General features: G+C 42.6%; 1 non-coding gene across 1 annotated transcript; it reads right to left on the reverse strand.

Moving 5' to 3' along the window:
- Positions 1-13089: 13089 nt before the first annotated feature.
- Positions 13090-13196, reverse strand: LOC121226849 (small nucleolar RNA R71). Its single transcript, XR_005924538.1, has one exon. It is a non-coding gene; the product is annotated as a small nucleolar RNA R71 (small nucleolar RNA).
- Between the last annotated feature and the right edge of the window lie 611 nt (positions 13197-13807).

A 13807-nucleotide genomic window follows, 5' to 3' on the forward strand; every position in this document is an offset into this window, starting at 1 on the left:
TCAAGATCCCGAGTCCGATAGCTGGAGAACCAAAAATCTATAAAACAGAGGAGCATTAACGATAAGCTTTGCTTATAATTGCAGATTCCAGCTGCAAAGATAACAATTAGCTAACGATATCATAATAGCAATTACATATCAACTGCTCAACATAAAACCTATACATACAATAAACTACTTGCGAGCCTTCGTTATCAACTGAGCGACATTTATTGTAAGGCTCGATTAAATCAACAATACTAACATATCCCAATATTGGGATGTTTTTCGAGTATTAGCTGGAATTTACAGCAAGCTCATTCATTTCCAATCAGTACCTTCGGATTTAACCGGATATAGCTCCTCGTTCAAGTGCCTCGGACTAGCCCGGTTTTATAACTCACACATGCCTTCGGAATACCGGATTTAACAACTCGCACGAATGCCTTCGGGACTTAACCCGGATTTAATAACTCGCACGAATGCCTTCGGGACTTAACCCGGATTTAGTATCTCGCACAAAGGCCTTCGGATCTTAGTCCGGATATATTCACTTAGCACAAAGCCTTCGGGACTTAGCCCGGACAGCATTCAATTATCTGCACATTCACATTTCATTTTCATTTGCGAAACTCAAACGCAAGACACATATCGTCCTTGCACATTCGGCTCAATAGCCACACATAGAGCATGATTTAATCCATTGTAATTTAAGCTCTCTTACTCAGAACTTACCTCGGGTGTTGTCGAACGATTCCGCTAGCTATTCAACCACTTTTTCCTTCCCTTTATCGGATTTATTTCCCCTTTGCTCTTGAGCTTAATCAAACAATAAATTGATTTCATCATTTAGGCATCAAAAATGAACACAAGGCACTTAGCCCATATTTATACATTAGACATTAAAGTCTCATACATGCAGAATCATGCATCAACACAACATATTAGCTATTTCTTTCCCCTTGGCCGAATATGCATGTCTATTTTTGGGGTCGATTTCAACACTAATACACACATATACACACTAGTAAAGCATCCTCCCCCTTTTCATCAATTTAACACATGCATTGCTCATTAACATGCAAAGTTACATTCGGCCTTAGCACATCTTGCTAGCCGATTCTTCTCCATTTAGCAACCAATGCACATATGTGCTCACACAAAAAAAATGCTAAAAGGAGGTTCAAGAATCATCAAGCCATCATCACATGCATCATTAACAAGCTTCATATTTTGCATGCATGGCATTAACACAACCTCCGCTAGGCCGAATCTTAACTCATCCTCTTGCCTCATCACCACAACATCAAACATCAACCAAGAAGGATGCATCCATGGTCAAGTGCCATTTCCATCACATAGCAAGATTTAGACCATGGGCTAGGTAGAACTCAAGCTAACAACTAAAACATGCATGCATCTCATGGAACATCATCAAACATACCTTAGCCTAGCTACATGCATGGCCGAATCTCTTCACCTTTCTTCTTCTTTCCTCCTTAAATTTTTGGCAGATGAACCAAGGATGAGATTTTTTTCTTTGTTTTTCTTTCTATTTAGGCTAAATGAAGGTGAGAAGGATGAACACAATTTTTTTCTTTTCTTCTCTTTAGCTCCGCAATGGGGGCAACCACATTTTTTTTCTTTGTTTCCATTTCTTTATTACCCATACTCCTTATTTTATTCTTCCATTAACAAAACATGTTTCATGACATGTTTTGCCCATCATTCCTTGTCATGGCCGGCCACTACTCATTAGGGGGGGGAAATTTGACATGCAAGTCCCCCCTTTGTCCACATGCACTAATAGGTCCTCACACATTGACCTATCACATTTTTGAATTTTCTCACATAAGTCCTATTAACTAAATTCACATGAAATCAACCAAATTGAAGCTTGAAATTTTCACACATTCATTATTACATATTCTAGACAATAAGTATCACATTCAAACATTTTAGTGACTCGGTTTAGCGGTCCCGAAACCACTTCCCGACTAGGGTCAACTTTGGGCTGTCACAACTCTCCCCCACTTAAGAATTTTCGTCCCCGAAAATCTTACCGGTAAATAGGTTTGGGTGTCGTTCTTTCATCGAGCTCTCGGTCTCCCAAGTTGCTTCCTCGATCCCGTGTTTGAGCCATAACACCTTTACTAGCGGAACTCTTTTGTTTCGCAACTCCTTCACTTCACGAGCTAGGATACGCATCGGTTCTTCTTCATAGCTCATGTCGACTTGAATTTCAACCTCTGATGGGCTAATTATATGCGATGGATCAGATCGATAGCGTCGAAGCATCGAAACATGAAAGACGTCATGAATCTTTTCAAGCTCCGGGGGCAAAATCAATCTATACGCAACCGGACCAACTCGTTCGGAGATTTCGTACGGCCCAATGAATCTTGGGCTCAACTTGCCCTTACGGCCGAACCTGAGTATCTTTTTCCAAGGTGAAACCTTAAGGAACACTTTGTCTCCCACCTGATACTCGATGTCTTTTCGTTTCAATATGCGTACGACTTCTGACGATCCGTGGCTACCTTAGACTTTCACGGATTACCTTTACTTTCTGTTCAGCATCTTTAATCAAATCAACTCCGAAAATTTTACTTTCACCGAGCTCGGTCCAAAACAATGGTGTACGGCATTTACGACCGTACAAAGCCTCGTAAGGTGCCATCTTAATACTTGATTGAAAACTATTGTTGTAAGCGAATTCAATCAAAGGTAAATACCGTTCCCATGAACTACCGAACTCGAGGATGCAACATCTCAACATATCCTCAAGTATCTGAATTATCCGCTCGGATTGACCATCGGTTTGGGGGTGAAAAGCAGTGCTAAAATGCAGCTTGGTACCCAGAGCTTCTTGCAATTTCTTCCAAATCGTGAGGTGAATCTCGGATCTCTATCCGACACGATAGAAACAGGTACCCTGTGTAATCTCACAATTTGATAAACGTACAATTCAGCTAGTTTCTCCAATGAAAAATCCGTACGTACGGGGATGAAATGAGCCGACTTAGTCAGTCTATCAACAATAACCCATATCACATCCTTCTTACTTGCTGACAAGGGCAGTCCGGACACAAAGTCCATTGTGACTCGATCCCATTTCCACTCGGGTATCATGATCGGCTGGAGTAATCCTGAAGGCACTTGATGTTCCGCTTTCACTTGTTGACATATCAAACATCTCGAAACAAAGTCGGAGATGTCCCGTTTCATACCATGCCACCAAAATTGACGTTTCAAATCGTTGTACATTTTCGTACTCCCCGGGTGAATTGACATTCGGCTACAATGGGCTTCGTTCAGAATCATCGAAATGAGTTCCGAATTCCTTGGAACACACAAACGATTTCTGAACCTCAAACAATCATCATCATCAATTTGAAACTCCGATTCCTCGTTCGGAAAACACTTAGCCCGTTTTACAACCAATTCATCATCGACTTTCTGAGCTTCACGAATTTGGTGAGTCAATAATGGTTTAGCTTTTAATTCAGCTACTAACACACTGTCTGGTAGAACAGACAAATGCACGTTCATCGCTCGTAAAGCAAACAATGACTTCCGGCTTAAGGCGTCCGCAACCACGTTAGCCTTTCCCGGGTGGTAATCAATGACAAGCTCGTAATCTTTCAACAACTCAAGCCAACGTCTTTGTCGCAGATTCAAGTCTCGTTGAGTCATCAAATATTTGAGACTTTTGTGATCCGAAATACATGGCACTTCTCACCAAACAGATAATGTCGCCATATTTTTAAAGCAAACACGATGGCAGCTAGTTCGAGATCATGGGTCGGATAATTCCTCTCGTGTGGCTTCAATTATCTCGACGCATAGGCCACGACTCGACCTTCTTGCATCAATACACAACCCAACCCAAGTAGGGATGCGTCACTATAGATGACAACTCTTTACCTGATTCGGGTTGCACCAAAATTGGAGCTTCAGTCAAAAGAGTTTTCAGTTGGTCGAAACTTTTCTGACAGTTCTCCGTCCACTCGAACTTAACATCCTTTTGAAGTAGCTTCGTCATTGGTGTGGCTATCATCGAGAAACCTTTCACAAATCGTCGGTAATAACCGGCGAGCCCCAAAAAGCTCTGAACTTCAGTAACATTTCTCGGAGGTTTCCAGTCAAGTATGGCTGAAATTTTGTTCGGGTCAACTCGAATACCCAACGCGGATACCACAGGACCCAAGAAGCTAACCTCTCTTAACCAGAACTCACACTTACTGAACTTAGCATATAACTGCTTATCCCGCAAAATTTGCAGCACTAGCCTCAGATGCTCAGCATGTTCGGTCTCGTCTCTTGAATAGACCAAAATGTCATCAATGAACACCACTACGAACCGATCCAAATACGGTCTGAAGATCCGATTCATCAAATCCATAAATACTGCAGGGGCATTAGTGAGCCCAAACGGCATTACTAAGAATTCGTAGTGACCATATCTCGTTCTGAAGGCAGTTTTGGGAATATCTGAATCTCGGATTCGCAACTGATAATAGCCCGATCTCAAATCTATTTTTGAGAACACTGAGGCTCCCTTCAGTTGGTCGAACAAATCATCGATGCGCGGCAACGGATATTTGTTCTTTATCGTCACTTTATTCAGCTGACGATAGTCAATGCACAACCTCATGGTTCCGTCCTTATTTTTCACGAACAATACTGGTGCACCCCAAGGTGAGAAACTTGATCGAGCGAAACCTCTATCCGTCAGTTCTTGCAACTGAGCTTTCAACTCCTTTAACTCGGTTGGTGCCATACGATACGGAGCTATCGAAATCGGCGTAGTCCCTGGTACAAGCTCAATACCAAACTCTACCTCCCGAACAGGTGGTAAACCCGGTAATTCTTCCGGAAAAACATCCGGGTATTCACAAACCACCGGCACAGATTCGGGTTTCTTTTCTAATTCTTTGTCACCAAGTACATACGCAAGGTATGCTTCGCACTCTTTTCTTACATATTTCTGTGCCAACATTGCTGATATTACAGCTGGCATCCCCTCCAAGTCCGCAGACTCAATTCGGACTACTTCGTTATTTGCGCACCTCAAATCAATAGTCTTGCTCTTGCAATTCACAATCGCATCATGCGCGGTCAACCAATCCAACCCAAGGATAACATCAAATTCATCAAACGGCAAAAGCATCAAGTCCGCCGGAAAACAGGAACCTCAAATTTCCAAGGGACATTTCTTACACACTTTGTCGACAAGCACGTAACGACCCAAGGGATTTGACACCCGAATTACGAACTCAGTAAACTCAATAGGTAAAGTCTTACTGGATGCTAAGGTTTCACATATGTAAGAATGAGTAGAACCGGGGTCAATCAAAGCAATTACATTAGTATCAATGAGAGTGAATGTACCGGTAATAACATCAGGCGAAGAAGCATCCTCGCGGGCACGTATAGCATAAGCTCTAGCAGGCGCACGGGCTTCGGATCTGGTTATATCATCTCTAGATCCTCTCTGACCACCACTAGCATTGCCCATATTTCCAGATGGTCTACCTCGAGCAGTGGTAGCACCCGGTCTCCCACTCTGACTTGCATTCTGTCCCGACAACCTCGGGCAATCTTTAATGAAGTGGTCAACTGATCCGCATTTGTAACAGGAGCGGTCAGGAAATCTACAACTCCCCGAATGCCATTTACCGCAATATCGGCATTTCGTCCTGTCTCGACGTTCATTCCCAACACTGGCGATCGAAGTGCCTCGTGTACCCACAGGGGGTCGATCACGATCTCGTCCAAAAAGGCCCGAAGTGCCTCTAAACTGGCCCGCATCATCTCGAAATCTCTTCGATGTCTGTTGAAGAGACCTTCCCGAGGATCTTTTACGAAACTCTCCAGTTCCCTCATCAACTCTTTGCTTTTCTTTTCTAAGCTCTTCGGCTTTACAAGCTCGTTCAACAAGTACCACGAACTCTCGTATTTCAAGAACGCCAACGAACATTTTTATATCTTCATTTAGCCCATCCTCGAAGCGTTTACACATAATAGCTTCGGACGAAACACATTCCCGAGCGTATTTGCTAAGTCTAACAAATTTTCGCTCGTAATCAGTAACCGACATGGAGCCTTGCTTAAGCTCAAGAAATTCCTTCCGTTTTTGATCAACAAATCTCTGACTGATATACTTTTTCCGAAACTCAGTTTGGAAAAACTCCCAAGTTACTTGCCCTCGGGGCACAATAGAAGTCAGAGTACTCCACCAATAGTAGGCAGAATCACGTAGCAAGGAGATAGCACACTTTAGGCATTCATCGGGTGTACAAGATAGCTCATCGAGTACCCGGATAGTGTTGTCCAGCCAAAATTCAGCTTGCTCGGCATCATCGCTATCCATAGCCTTAAATTCAGTAGCCCCATGTTTTCGGATTCTGTCAACTGGGGGCTTATTTGACCTTATTTGGTCCGTTACCGGTGGTATTGTAGGTGCGGGGGTAGTATTTGTCGGGAATGGAGGTTGTGGAACAGCCATGTTAGTTCGAATGTATTGGTTAAACCAATCATTCATCACGCTATAGAATGCTTGTCTAGCTTCATCATTCTGATTACTAGCATTAGTTTGAGAGTTTGCCGGCACTGTCCCTTGTGCGGGAGCAGGCGCTACACTCTCAAGATCATCAGCTACCTCTCGGTCACGATCGGGATCCATTACTATAAATAAACACATTTACAATTGTCAGAAATCACCACACTATCAAGTAATCGCATAAAATGGCATGTATAGCTAGACCCAAAACATTACGGTAGTCCTAGAATCGACTAAACCGTAGCTCTGATACCAATAAAATGTAACACCCAGAACCCGAGACCGACACCGGAGTCGGACACGAGATGTTAACAAACTTTGAAAATTTTTCCAGACACTGCCCAGTCTGAGTACTAGTCGCTTCAAAAATCATATCTTGAGTTTCACAACTCGAAAATCAGTTTTGTGATTTTTCCCTGAAACTAGACTCATGTCCCCACCTATGTATTTTTTTCTAGAATTTTTGGTCGGACCAATTAGTACAGTTTATTAGTCAAAGTCTCCCATGTTACAGGGGTCGACTACACTGACCTTTTCCCATTACGACTGGGATATCTCTCTGCACAGAGCTTCAATACTGATGCCGTTTGTTTCTATGGAAACTAGACTCAGAGAGGAATCCATACATATATGGTATGACCCCTAATTATCTCTGGTCAATTTATAGTGAATTTCCAAAGGCGGAACAGGGAATCCAGAAACTGTTCTGGCCCTGTTCCACAAGAACCCGAATATCTCTTACTGTACTGTTCCTATGATTGTTTCGTTACTTCCATATGAAAGTAGATTCATCAAGGTTCGATTACATAATTTATTCACTATTTAATTCCACTCCTACGAATTCTTGTGATTTTTCCAATCCACACCACTGCTGCTATCAGCTTCTGTTTTCAAAGTAAACCTTACCTAATTTGGGGTTTCATGGACCAACTAGGGCCTTGTCATACATAAGCCCACATATGATCATACTTAGCCATTCTAGTGGCTGATCATTTGCTCAACACTTCCATTCCAACTATAGTTACATCATGAAACCATCTATACATTCATAAATACGAATGGTCTAATGCCATACTCCACTTCTACAAGCCATTTTCGCATGGCTGTACACTTATACATTTCATAAAGTACTCGAAAGACAACAATGGGTAGTCCTATACATGCCATATCAAAATTCAACCAAAATAGTACCCAAAAGAGCCTTTGATAGTGTGGGCGACTTCGACTTCAAGATCCCGAGTCCGATAGCTGGAGAACCAAAAATCTATAAAACAGAGGAGCAATGTAACGAGTAAGCAATTTATGCTTAGTAAGTTTGAGCAAGGAATTCCAGCATGCACAAAGAATAGCACACATTTAGCTAAACGGAATATTTCATAATACGCAATTTACCGATATCAAACTTGCTTCACAACATTAACAACCCTTATGTACATACACAATAAACTAACTTGGCCGAAGGCCGGTAGCTCGTTTATCAACTGAGCGAACATTTATTTGTAAGGGCTCGATTAAATTCAACACATACGTAACATATCCCAATATTGGGATGTTTTTCGAGTATTAGCTGGAATTTTACAGCAAGCTCATTCATTTCCAAATCACGTACCTTCGGAATTTAACCGGATATAGCTCCTCGTTCAAGTGCCTTCGGGACATAGCCCGGTTTTAGTAACTCACACAATGCCTTCGGGACATAACCCGGATTTAACAACTCGCATGAATGCCTTCGGGACTTAACCTGGATTTAATAACTCGCACGAATGCCTTCGGGACTTAACCCGGATTTAGTATCTCGCACAAAGGCCTTCGGATCTTAGTCCGGATATATTCACTTAGCACAAAGCCTTCGGGACTTAGCCCGGACAGCATTCAATTAATCATGCACATTCACATTTCATTTTCATTTGCGAAACTCAAACACAAGACACATATCGTCCTTGCACATTCGGCTCAATAGCCACACATAGAGCATGATTTAATCACATTGTAATTTAAGCTCTCTTACTCAAGAACTTACCTCGGGTGTTGTCGAACGATTCCGCTAGCTATTCAACCACTTTTTCCTTCCCTTTATCGGATTTATTTCCCCTTTGCTCTTGAGCTTAATCAAACAAATAAATTGATTTCATCATTTAGGCATCAAAAAGATGAACACAAGGCACTTAGCCCATATTTATACATTAGACATTAAAGTCTCATACATGCAGAAATCATGCATCAACACAACATATTAGCTAATTTCTTTCCCCTTGGCCGAATATGCATGTCTATTTTTGGGGTCGATTTCAACACTTAATACACACATATACACACTAGTAAAGCATCCTCCCCCTTTTCATCAATTTAACACATGCATTGCTCATTAACATGCAAAGTTACATTCGGCCTTAGCACACATCTTGCTAGCCGATTCTTCTCCATTTAGCAACCAATGCACATATGTGCTCACACAAAAAAAAATGCTAAAAAGGAGGTTCAAGAATCATCAAGCCATCATCACATGCATCATTAACAAGCTTCATATTTTGCATGCAATGGCATTAACACAACCTCCACCTAGGCCGAATCTTAACTCATCCTCTTGCCTCATCACCACAACATCAAACATCAACCAAGAAGGATGCATCCATGGTCAAGTGCCATTTCCATCACATAGCAAGATTTAGACCATGGGCTAGGTAGAACTCAAGCTAACAACTAAAACATGCATGCATCTCATGGAACATCATCAAACATACCTTAGCCTAGCTACATGCATGGCCGAATCTCTTCACCTTTCTTCTTCTTTCCTCCTTAAAATTTTTGGCCAAGGATGAACCAAAGGATGAGAGATTTTTTTCTTTGTTTTTCTTTCTAATTTAGGCTAAATGAAGGTGAGAAAGGATGAACACAAATTTTTTTCTCTTTTCTTCTCTTTAGCTCACGGCAATGGGGGGGCAACCACACATTTTTTTTTCTTTTGTTTCCATTTATTTATTACCCATACTCCTTATTTTATTCTTCCATTAACAAAACATGTTTCATGACATGTTTTGCCCATCATTCCTTGTCATGGCCGGCCACTACTCATTAGGGGGGAAATTTGACATGCAAGTCCCCCCTTTGTCCACATGCACTAATAGGTCCTCACACATTGACCTATCACATTTTTGAATTTTCTCACATAAGTCCTATTAACTAAATTCACATGAAATCAACCAAATTGAAGCTTGAAATTTTCACACATTCATTATTACATATTCTAGACAATAAGTATCACATTCAAACATTTTAGTGACTCGGTTTAGCGGTCCCGAAACCACTTCCCGACTAGGGTCAACTTTGGGCTGTCACACTACAGATAGAGGAGCTAGACGAATGGCGAGAACACAAACCGAGAACACATGATAAACCGAAACTACACCAAAACAGGCCCGATACCTCTCCTAATCAGCTTAAGGTAGGCGATAAAGTCTTACTAGATGCCGTCGATCCTCACATTGTCACTAACACACTGAATGAGGAAATCCCTCTTACGGTACTCAATATTTTTCCATTCGGTACGGTGGAGGTGAGTTATCCCAAGTTCGGCACTTTTAAGGTAAACAACACCCGATTAAAACCTTATTTTAAGATTGGCAGCAGGAACGAGGAGTATGAACTCCTCAAACCACCATGATAAATCAACGGAGAGGTAAGTCGAGCTTAGACTATAAATAAGCGCTTCTCGGGAGGCAACCCAAGCACTAACATATTTTGATTTCTTTATTTTTAATTAATTTCTAACACTTCGAATCATTAATTTTATCTTTAAATTGCAAAGTTTTTCAGCACACACGGCGAGGCACACGGGCATGCCTGAAGCCGTGGCCAAACAAGGGAAGAGACACGACTGTGCGAGACGGCCGTGATGAAGAAGGACATGATTTCCCCAAAACACGGGGTGCGATAAATCCCCACGGCCGTGCGACATGGCTGTGGGTGAACTTGATAGGAAGAACACGGGCGTGGGATAGAAAACAACAAGCGTGCCAGGGACAAGGCTCGATTCTGTTTCTTTGACACGGGCGTGCAACACGCCCGTGCCATTCAGCCGTGTACAACAATACATAGGCATGGTACCATAACACATGGGCGCGGGAGAAGCGAACAACGTGAGGCACGGCCATGCGACATAGTCATGTGCCACACACGTCCAAGACACACGGGCGTGTGATAGTCGCCGGGCATGACCACATTTGAAAAATTCGAAAACACGGGCTACCCTCACAGCATATGAGCGTGGCCCTAGGCCGTATGCCCCTCCCTATATAAACAAACCACTGTTCATCTTCTTCCTCCTTTCAAAACCCTAGCCGAAATCCATCCTCCCCCAACCCCTACTCCGTATTCCTGCCACCATTCCCTAGAGTCTCACTTCCCCAACCCCCAAACCACCCTCAAAGTCACTCCACTTGCATTAATCCCCATTTTCCCCTCCCTATACCCACTATTTTTCCATCACACAATTTCCTTTCCTCGTCACACGCCCGTGCTCGCCATCACACGCCCATGCACCACCTTACAACAGCCCTTGGTTCACTTTCTTAACCTTGTTTTTTCCAATTTGTGTTGTTACATTAGTATTTTTCATGCTTTACATAGATATTGTTACTGTAACAAATATGTTTTAGACAAGTTAAGAATTTGCTTTAGAATTTTCTATATTTGACTTATTTAAAACACTAAATAGCATATACTAGTTTTAGGCCTATTGCTTAACTATTGCTATCTCTTGGATTCTATCAATGCTCATATATTTTCAGGTATATTATGTCATCATCGAGAGGAAACAAGGCCACGGTCCCATCCTTAAAGAGATGTAGGGGACCGGGTTCTTCCTTGATACGAGCTACAGCCAAAGTTCGGCACCCGTTCCTTGAATTCTCACAAGCTTCGCAGGAGGAGCTATTTCAAATACTACGCGCACAAACCATCACTACAGGTCGTTGCATCGACTGGGCTGCCGTAGAGCAAGTCAAGCTCGCTGATGCCATCCGTGCCCTCCTGTCTATAGACCCATAGGAACGATTTTTTCCTATTACCGAGCCCACTTATTTAGAGCTAACCTTAAAGTTATGCTCTACTTTTCAGTTACAGGTGGTGATGACGAACAATGACGACCCAGGCACTATTCACTTCCGGTTAGGCGGTCTAGTTTGTTCGATAAGTGTCCCAGAGTTTGGAGCTGCTCTGGGACTTTACACCGATGAGTTTATGGAGGAGGAGGACATGAATGCACTCCCACGCAATATCCACATCTCCCCCTCCTTGTGCTGGAAGGCTTTGGCACCACTCTCTTCCACCTACGACCCTAGTCGCTCGAAGGCCTCAGCTCTCCCCCCTTCCCTCCGCTATCTCCATGCCATATTGGCTCACACATTGACCGGGAGGACAGAGAGCACCTGCATCGTCAACACCCACGACGCCTACTATCTATGGTGCATGGCAAATGTACACGTGACTGGCTCGGCATATTTCATTGCTTTTGCCATTCGCCATCAGACCGAGCGGCATAGGAAGGGAGTGATCTCCATCGGCCCCTACGTGACGCGCCTTGCCAGACACTTCGCCCTCCTCAACACCGCGGCTCAGTCATCAGCGCTTACCCTGATAGGTCAGATGTCCCAACAGGGCATCACGACTATGTTACACATGCGGATAATCGAGCGCCAACGTGGGACTGATCCTCCTCAGTACTGTCTCTCGCATGCCATTGACGAGGAGGATCTTGAGGACATTCCTAGTGATGTTCCCCCACAGCACGAGGAGCCTTCGATCGCGCCACCTAGGGAACGACTAGTTCCTGCGGCTGCTTTAGTGGCACATCTTTTCGACCGACTCGTCCACTTCGAGCAGTACTGCACTGCGCAATTCGAGATGATCCACGAGCGAGATCAGCAACGGGACCGACAGATGGAGAATATGCAGACCATGATGCAGCAGCTATGCCAGCACTTCCACATTGCCACTCCAGCACCATCACCTAAGGGCCCCACCGACGAGATCATTAAATCCTCCTATTTTATTTTTATTTTTATTTAATCTTATTTTTATTTTATTTTATTTATTTTATTCTTATTTTTCTTTTGATTTTTATTTTTCAATTTTCATATTTTGAAAGACATATCTATATTAGTAAATTTTTATTTTCCATTTTCTGGTATTTCTAACATGTAATTCCACTACATTCTCTTCCACACCAACTCTTAATAAGCTCTTCATGATTCTACAGACTTCCAAGCAAAGCTGCTAGGAATATTTTATGCAATGAGGAAACAAATAAGGAACAATACCTAACAAGTGCCTGCTCAACGACCCAATTTCTTCATCTAGCCAAGAACAGTGGCCGCTACCATTTTCCTTAAACACTCCATCCTCAGAATCAAGCTCCGCATCCTTCCAACAAGGAGTTTCACCTCTTTCCCTCTTATGATTTTCTTTATGTTGAAGAGTCTATCTTTGTACATTGAGGGCAATGTACATCTTCAGTGTGGGGGGGGTGAACATGAAACCTAACAGCCAAATTACGTAATGATATCTCTTCTTTTATGCAGATGGATTTAGAAACACTCTACGATGCATGGGAGAGATACAATGACCTTTTGAGAAGGTGCCCTCACCATGGGTTACCACTCTGGCTACAGGTTCAAACGTTTCATAATGGCTTGAATCCTTCGACTTGACAAATGATTGACGCAGCTGCTAGTGGAACTATCAATAACAAGACACCTGAGGATGCATATGAATTTATAGAAGAGATGTCACTGAATAATTATCAATGGCAATTCATGAGGACAAAACCAACGAAAACAGCCGGTGTATTTAACGTTGTCTTGGTCACCATGCTTTCTAATCAGGTAGAACTTTTGAACAGAAAAATTAACGGTTTTCTCGATTCTTCACAAGTTTACCCAGTAATGCATACGAAGCAAGTGGAGGTGGATCAAGCAATTTAGAATTCCCACCCTATGGCCACAACATGGAGAATGAGCAGTTAAATTACATGGGTAATAATCCTCGATCTCAAAACAATCCTTATAGTAATACTTACAATGCAGGTTGGAGGAACCACCCAAATTTTTTATGGGGAGGCCAAGGAAATCAGAGACCACAACCACCTCCAGACTTCCAACAACCACCCTACCAACAAGAGAAAAAATTGAACCTTGAAGAGATGCTAACAAAATTCATCTTGATATCAGAAACTCATTTTTAGAATACTGAGACAGCATTTAAAAA

The sequence above is a fragment of the Gossypium hirsutum genome, chromosome A03 (genome assembly GCF_007990345.1).
Source record: "Gossypium hirsutum isolate 1008001.06 chromosome A03, Gossypium_hirsutum_v2.1, whole genome shotgun sequence".
In the NCBI taxonomy this organism is placed as follows: Eukaryota; Viridiplantae; Streptophyta; class Magnoliopsida; order Malvales; family Malvaceae; genus Gossypium; species Gossypium hirsutum.